The sequence below is a fragment of the Anarrhichthys ocellatus genome, unplaced genomic scaffold (genome assembly GCF_004355925.1).
Source record: "Anarrhichthys ocellatus isolate YVR2014 unplaced genomic scaffold, GSC_Weel_1.0 scaffold66, whole genome shotgun sequence".
Taxonomy (NCBI): Eukaryota; Metazoa; Chordata; class Actinopteri; order Perciformes; family Anarhichadidae; genus Anarrhichthys; species Anarrhichthys ocellatus.
Genome location: NW_022280096.1, coordinates 516,801 through 525,295, shown reverse-complemented (window position 1 = coordinate 525,295; position 8,495 = coordinate 516,801).

Below are 8,495 nucleotides of genomic sequence, written 5' to 3'. Positions count from 1 at the left end.
AGGAGATGAAGGGTTAAATGGTTCCTTTGTATTTCAGTGTTGGCTGCTGTTTTAAAACCAGCTTTCCCTTGGCTGCCTTCTTCAGTTCTTCCTCTCTTTAGAGGGCAGTGTCACTGTAAATAACGCTGACATTTGATTGCAAAGCTATGTTAACTGTAGCCAACCACCCAGATATCAAGATATCTAATGGAGCAGCATGGAATCAGCATAACAGTTCTCAGTCAGGCATGATTTACAAGTCAAAAACAAATAATAATAATAATATATATATATACATATACAAATATAACTATATACTTAATTAATAGCCATATAACATCAGCTTGGGGCTAACATACAAAACCAATCCTAACTGCTGATTGAATAACCTTCATCATCATACAGAACAACCTACATTGTGTTCATTCACATACAAAGAACGATGAGAGTCGCGGGGGAGTTCCGTTTCAACTCTTTATTTTCTGTGCAAAAAACCTCCTTTATAGCATTCATTTTGATCTGCGTCCACATACAGTTTTGGCTTTACAGACATTTGTAAGGTTTGTTTTCACATTAAACTTTAAAGCTGCTATAATGAATATTTTAATATAATGAGCAACAAGCTCAGTTGCACCTGGATGGACCTGGTGGCTCTGTGAGATTCACTTTCTTTGATTTCTTTAGTGCATTCAACACCATCACTGCTGCTGAGTGAGAAGCTCCGTGTGGTGGGGTTTAACGCCTCCACCGTCTCCTGGATCACTGACTACCTCACAGGCAGACCACAGCTTTTCCGACTGGGCAGTGTGCTGTCTGATATGGTGGTCAGTGGTACTGGAGCTCCACAGGGAACTGTTCTGTCTCCCTTCCTGTTCACCTTGTACACCACTGACTTCCAGTACATCTCAGGGTCATGCCATCTGCAGAAGTTCTCCGACGACTCTGCAGTGGTCGGGTGTATAAGGGACGGACGGGAGGAGGAGTACAGGGCAGTAGTGGATGACTTTGTGGAGTGGGCCGGTAGAAATCACCTGCTTCTGAACGTGGCCAAGACCGGAGAGATGGTGGTCGACTTCAGGAGGAAGACGACGGCTCCACAACCGCTGAGAGTTCTGGGAGACGGTGTGGACATTGTGGAGGAGTAGAAGTTCCTGGTTGTCTCCATCGACAACAGACTGAACTGGAAGACCAACATCAATGCTGTGTACAAGAAGGGGATGAGTCGACTCTTTTTCTTGAGGAAACTTCGATCCATCAACGTGTGCAGCAAGATGTTGGAGATGTTCTACCAGTCTGTTGTGGCCAGTGCACTGTACTTCTCCGTAGTCTGCTGGGGGAGCAGCATTGGAGCCGGAGACACCAACAGACTTAACAAACTGGTTAAGAAGGCCGGCTCCATCATTGGCTGCAAACTGGACACTCTGGAAAAGGTGGTAGAGAGGAGGACACTGAAGAACTTATTATCCATATTGGATAACCCGGACCACCCTCTCCACCACCTACTGCAGGGACAGAGGAGCAATTTCTCCAACAGACTGATCCAGCTCCGCTGTCACAAGGACAGATACAGAAGAACATTCCTGCCCTCTGCTATAAGACTCTATAATAAATCACCTCTGGCCGGATCATCCTTCAAATGACTACAACACCGCTACACGGTTGTTTGTTTGTTGTTTGGTTAAATCTTTCCACTACTGTTTAGTTAGTTGATTTTATTTTATTCCATTTCATTGTATATATTGTGCATTTGATATCTAATATTTTTACTCTGTTATTTGTATTTACCTGTACCATAATTTCTGCTGTAGCGAAACAATTTCCCCCTGCGGGATTAATAAAGTAACTATCTATCTATCTATCTATCTATCTATCTATAAACGCTGGTGACTATGTAATGTGAAAAGGGTTCCTTGTCATAATGAACCCACAGAGTATTTTCACTCAGCTCTGCATTTCTTTGAGCTCTACGGAGCTTTTTGGTATCTTTCTGCTTGTTTTTACAGCCAACATTGTTTTGATTCACTCTCACCGCTCTCATCCGCCTCTAATTCACATTTATCAGGCAGCTGTTTCTGGTGAAAACGACTCTAAATACCTACTGTACGCTATATCTGCCAAGCACCAAGCTATTGACTAACTGTTGAACATATTGGAGGATTTAGCAGCTAAAGAGCCAGATGTTTCATCCAGGAGTGGGTAGAGACCAAAAACAGAGCTAAAAGGGTGAATATTGGACTTAAAATGAGGTGGCCACACACACGACTCCAAATTATTACATTACGACTCTGCATGGTTGTTTTGACAACTGCTGCTAACACTTTGCCGTAACAACTGCTGTTCTTGGTTGTCTTTTCCAGTTTATCTTCAGGATAATGAAGGTCTCCAGCACACTTCTGTCCCAGTGAGGAGGAAAACTTTCATGCAACGCACACAAGGTTTGTTTCTCTGTGTTTGTGTTGTTGTTGGCAACAGCATCCAACGAAAATACAATTTTCCTTTTAAAATATGGGGGATTTAATAAGCTAGCTAGGTAACTAACTAGCCATTAAATTAGTGAAATTTAGCAACTTTGTCCACACCAAAAACTCTTGACAGATAATTCGCCAATCATAGCACAATAGTACTAGCCAGCACGAACCAAGCACAGCACAGTAGAGCCGGACTATAGGCAGAAAACACACTTGGAAAAAACAATACTGCGTATGAAATTTGTCTTCAATTCTATTTCTCCTAAAAGTGAGCAGATATTTTATTTTATTTCTGATAACGGTTCATTAATTCATTAGTGAGAAGAGTGTCACCCAGTAGGCAAAAAGAGAACAATCTTAGACTCTAATCCCTCACTTAGCAATAGATCAAGGGCCAATTAACAAGTGGAGAGATGTAAAACACAGACATTTGCATGTTTTTTCAGGTTGTTGTTAACACAAAAACTTGAGTTAAACAGCATTAAAGCATGAGTCACTTGTCAATATCTGGCAAAGAAGCAGTCCAAAGAAGACCAAATGAGATAAAAATGAAATAAATGTGACCAAATCAAATTGAAGATTTAATGTCCTACAAGACCTAATATCATTTGCTCGAGAAACGGATAACTTATTGAGGTTAAATGATCCGGAAACACTTAATGAACAAGTTGGATTTGAGAAGATAGTGCTTTCAAATAGTTCTAACCCTGCTTAACACTTACGACTTGCTGATGGGCTCTAAATTGAGTGTGTCAGGCCTATTCATCTTGACCGCCCTCCATCATTTCCTGAAAGCTACAAGCCACATTGATTAACTTCAACAATGGCCTTGTGAACACAGCCTGAAAAGTGGAGGGACTGCCTGCGAGCCAGACTGATTGCATATTCAAACTAAAGATGCTTTTAATGAATGTATTTTATCTCTGAATAATAAAACTTCAGTCTGAATACTCACTTGGATGAAAACAAAAAATATGGTCAGTTTAGCTTGAATGGCTCTATGCAAAGTCAGTGAGCAGCATGATAGTATAAATGACATGAGACGAGGGATGTACTGTTGATTATTTTTAAAACATTATTATTCTCCAATATTAGTGTTATTAGTTGTGATTTTGTTCAATAGTTTGGATGTTGAGTAATATATCTCAACAAACCAAGATTTAAAACGGTATCATCTTGTGACAAAATGAATTCATATCAATGGGTTTCCTAGGATCGTGGTTATATCTGGACCCTGGTCCTGCCTCCTGCCATGGCCCTGCTGACACCAACTGCTAATATCATTTTTATTATTACTCACATTACTTTGTTTGTGATTGAAAACAAAGTCATAAATGAAATGCATCAATAAATACAAATTTTATGTCACCGGTCCGAATCGTCACCTTAACGTGGTGGAGGAGTTTGAGTGGCTCAGTGATCCTGGGAGCTATGTTGTCCGGGGCATTAGCTCCTGGTAGGGTCTCCCAAGGCAAACAGGCCTCAGGGGAGAGCCCAGACTAAGAGCGGTTCAAAATAACCCTGATGTATAGCAGCCCACGGTCTTCAGCCACCTCACCCGGACCAGGGAAATCGGGGCACCCTCCCGGAGCCTGACCCAGTAGGGGCCGGCGAGCGTCTGGTGGCCGGGCCTTCGCCCATGGGGCCTGGTTGGGCTCAGCCCAAATAAACAACATGGAGCAGCCACCCTGTGGACCCACCACCCGCAAGGACAAGCATCGGGGTTAGGTGCAATGCAGACCGGGCAGCAGGCCGGGCCAGGGGCCTGGGTGAGGCGATCGCCGGCAGCATAGACTAGCTCTAGGGATGTGGAACGTCACCTTGCTAGCGGGGAAAGAGCCGTAGCTGGTGCAGGAGGTGGAGCGGTACCAGCTAGATATAGTTGGACTCACCTCCACACACAGCACTGGCTCTGGAACCAAGCTCCTGGAGAGGGGCTGGACTTTGTCCTTTTCTGGAGTTGCCCAGGGTGAGAGGCGCCGGGCGGGAGTGGGGATACTCACGAGCCCCCGGCTGAGCGCCGCTGTGTTGGAGTTCTCTCCATGCGCCTATGGGTTGCGGGGAGCAATGCTCTGACTGTTGTCTGTGCTTATGCACCAGGCAGAAGTTCAGAGTATCCGGCCTTCTTGGAGTCGGTGGTAGGGGTCCTGGAAAGGGCGCCGCCTGCCGACTCCATATTTCTCCTGGGGGACTTCAATGCTCACGTGGGCAATGACGGAGAAACCTGGCAGGGGGTGATTGGGAGGAACTGCTTGCCCGATCTGAACCCGAGTGGTGTCTCACTATTGGACTTCTGTGCTAGCCACGGTTTGGCCTAACGAACACCATGTTCAAACATAAGGTGGCTTATAAGTGTACCTGGTACCAGAACACCTCACGTCATCAATGATTTGTAATCGTATCATCTGATCTGCGGCCGTATGTCTTGGACACTCAGGTGAAGAGAGGAGCAGAGCCGTCAACTGATCACCACCTGGTGGTGAGTTGGATCAGATGGCGGGGGAGCCGGCTGGAAAGACCTGGCAAGCCCAAACGTGTTGTGAGGGTGAACTGGCGGAGGGAGGTTGGGGGACATGGAATTCGAGTGGACCATGTTCAAAGCCTCTATTGTGGACAATGGCCACAAGGAGTTGTGGTCGGAAGGCCTTCGGTACCTGTCGTGGCAACCCGAGAACCCGGTGGTGGACACCGGAGGAGAGGGAAGCCGTCAAGCTGAAGAAGGAGGCCTTTCGGGCCTGGTTGGCCCAGGGGTCTCCTGAAGCAGCTGAGAGGTACCGGCAGGCCAGAAGGGCTGCAGCTGCGGTGGTCGCGGATGCTAAAACTCGGGCATGGGAGGAGTTCGGGGAGGCCATGGAGAAGGACTTTTGGTTGGCCTCAAGGAGGTTCTGGCAAACCATCCGATGGTTGGTCGGATGGTTTGACCAATCAACTATGGCTAAAAATAACACAAGTCCGACCATGATGGATAGAAGCATCCTGTAATAGCTTTTTTGTCAAATAAATTAGCTTTAGCCACATTATCCATTTATTCCACAGAACTAGTGGTGGTTGTAAACTATGACATCCTTACCAGTTTTTGTTCATTTCCATCACTGTCCAGTGATTTAATGTTCATTTTCTATATGTTGATATTGGCTATGCTGTTTGAGAGACGGTCAAATCCAGTAAAGAGTATCTCAGGATAATCACAAGCCATTTAGTTTGACTAATAACCAGTCCCATTGACCTGTCCTTTCTATTATAGAGCATGGCCCTGCATTAGCCTCTCTGCATCTGCAAACATTAACCTTTGCGCGTATTATTACACATGCTAATCCAGTTAGCTGGCTGCCATCGACATCCGCCCTCTCATTTTGCTTCCTGATTTACTCTCACTCTCTCACTCCCTCCACTTCAGCATGCAGGCTGTTGGTTTGGAGCTCAGAAAGTCATCATTTGATAGCCTCTGGGCTGAGCTTATCGACTCTCGGGTCATCCAACAATATTTCTCTCAGTTACCTTCCCTCCCTTCATCATTCTATCTATCTGGGCAGGTCACACAAACGCATCACTTTCTCTGATGATACATTGACAAGAGATGATCTGTCAGAGAAAATAAGTGTCTCTTTAGGGCCAAAACAATGTTACTTTATGATGTGTTGTGCATTCAATTTTTCTTTTCAATAAATCTTGTTTCTGTTGGTGAAGTGCAATAGGCCAGAGGTTTTAGGAGAGTGAGTTCTTAAATCAAAGAGTATTTGCTCTGCTGAGATCTCCTTGTGCAAGGCACCAAGTCATAAAAACTGAGGTAAACTGAAAAAGGACTTCTGCTCAGACACATAGAATAACCCATTTTCCTTCACAAAGACAGTGTAGACTTCATTCCAACGGATGTGTAAAGAATCTAACTTAGCCGTTCTAAAAGAAGCAGCAGAAGATGTGCTGCTATTTTCATTAGGCAGACACATTAGACAAGATTCCGTAAATAGGAGCCTAAAAAGTCATTATGGTGGTGTAAGTGCTCGATGTGATTCAAGAAAAGCAAGTGGCATACTCACTCACTTAGTCAAGTCTGACCTTATTTCCCTTTCAGTGTCCCTTTGCTGCTGAAGTTTAACCCTCCTTCCCACTGCTGAGAGGATTCAGTCCTCTCACTCATTCACCCTGAGATAAAAATCAATGCTCTCTCACAGAGCTGTAATCAATAGCTTGGCTTCCACTACAGAGCCAGAGAGGGCTACAGGGAGCTCGCATTATCTGTGGTTGTGACAGTTCTTTTTCTGTGATGGTTGTACATCTTGATTGGCCAAAACCATTACCAGTAATTTCCCGCCCACCCAGGGTGATAAATATATAGATGAGCTTGTTTTGTTCTGAAGGGCTGGTTCTCAAATTTAAAAGCAGCATTTAGACACAGTTTAGGAAAATGGCTGAGTGGAAAAGAGAATTTGTGATTATAAGTAAAAAATAACTACATATTGTTAGCTATTCATTGTATAGCCTAATTTCTTAAAGGAGCAGTGTGTAGGATTTAGTGGCATCAAGTGGTTAGTTGTAGATTGCATCCAACTGAACAGCCCTCCCTTTCCAAGCATGTTGGAAAACCACAGTGGTTTTAGGTAACTTAAAAACACAAAAGGCTCTCTGTAAAGTCAGTTTTGGATTTGTCCGTTCTGGGCTACAGTGGAAACATGGCAGACTCCGTGAAGAGGACCCGCTCCCTAAGTAGATATAACCACTCATTATAATGTAATGAATATATACGACAAATCTTACTTTCAGGTGATTATAAACTAATAAAAACATAGTAAAGAATACTATATTGCATGTTCTGCCATCAAATCCCCCTAACACTGTTCCTTTAAGTTTACACACGAGCAGCTGTAGCTTACACAATGATTGAAATGCAATTTGGGATTTGACAAAAAATGATTGCAATATGGAGGTAAACTATAGTAGCTCTATGGATTAGCCATGCTCCATTGTCTCATCTCTATTTTACTTCAAGTCATCTGGTTTGGACGTAGCTTTGCGGAAGGTGAAGTGTACATTGAACCTGTTGTCGGTGGACACACAGCACAGCCATTCTTGTTTATTCACCTGTATTGTACACCATTTATCTTTCCTGCTGCTGGCTGAGTGTCTTTTGTTAGCCCAGCAGTCTTGCGTGAGTAACACAGACATAATGGAAACAACAAGAGATACAAAATACAGGCTCCTCCGTGCTTTTCACATCACAGCAGGGGACATGCAGCGGTCTAATCCCAATATGCATAAAAGCCTTTTCAATGAGTAGTGAATCATTTGCTTATGTTCAAATATCTGTATATTCAGTATTCTGAATATAACGCTATTGTCATGGATGACAATATTCCATGAATCTTATTTTGTTCAAATGTAATGATGATTCCTTTCTTTGCCATTTTGCACTGAAGGTCTGCATCCATTTTGTTGTGTAACAGTCTTTTATTCTTCTTTCAATGATTGTATTTCGCTGAATAACTCAGCAAGTGATGCAACATTTAGACATTGCATTGTCATTTGCAAACATTTTCTATAAAGTGAAATCATACTCAGTGGCTAGCTTCCTCATCAGGCTGTAACCAGTTCTGTTTTTCAAACCAAAAGATGGGAAAACCAAATAGTCAGCTTGAAAGATACATTTAAAAAAGTAAACTTCAAAGTAAATGTTGGTTTTCTATAGGAAATTAAGCAATTTAGGTCACATATATTAAGATAACAAATCGTTATTATGCTTATCATCTAAGATGAGCTTAACAATGACAAACACGGCCGGCGTGTCTGCTGCCGGCTATCTGACAGCTATAGTACAATGGCTGTTAATAATAATGCAAATAAACACAAATGCTCAGGCTTCAAATTTGCCGTTCTGACATGAGGCGAACATGTGCTTCTCTGTCTGGCTGAACCTGAGTCTGCCAGCAGTTTAGAGCTCATACGTAGAGGCCTGTTCAGGATCCCTTATAAACATCCACAACGCCCGACAGTTCTTGAATTTCACCACACTTAAGAATGGCAGCCAGCAGCTGGAAGGGCCTGCTAAAAATA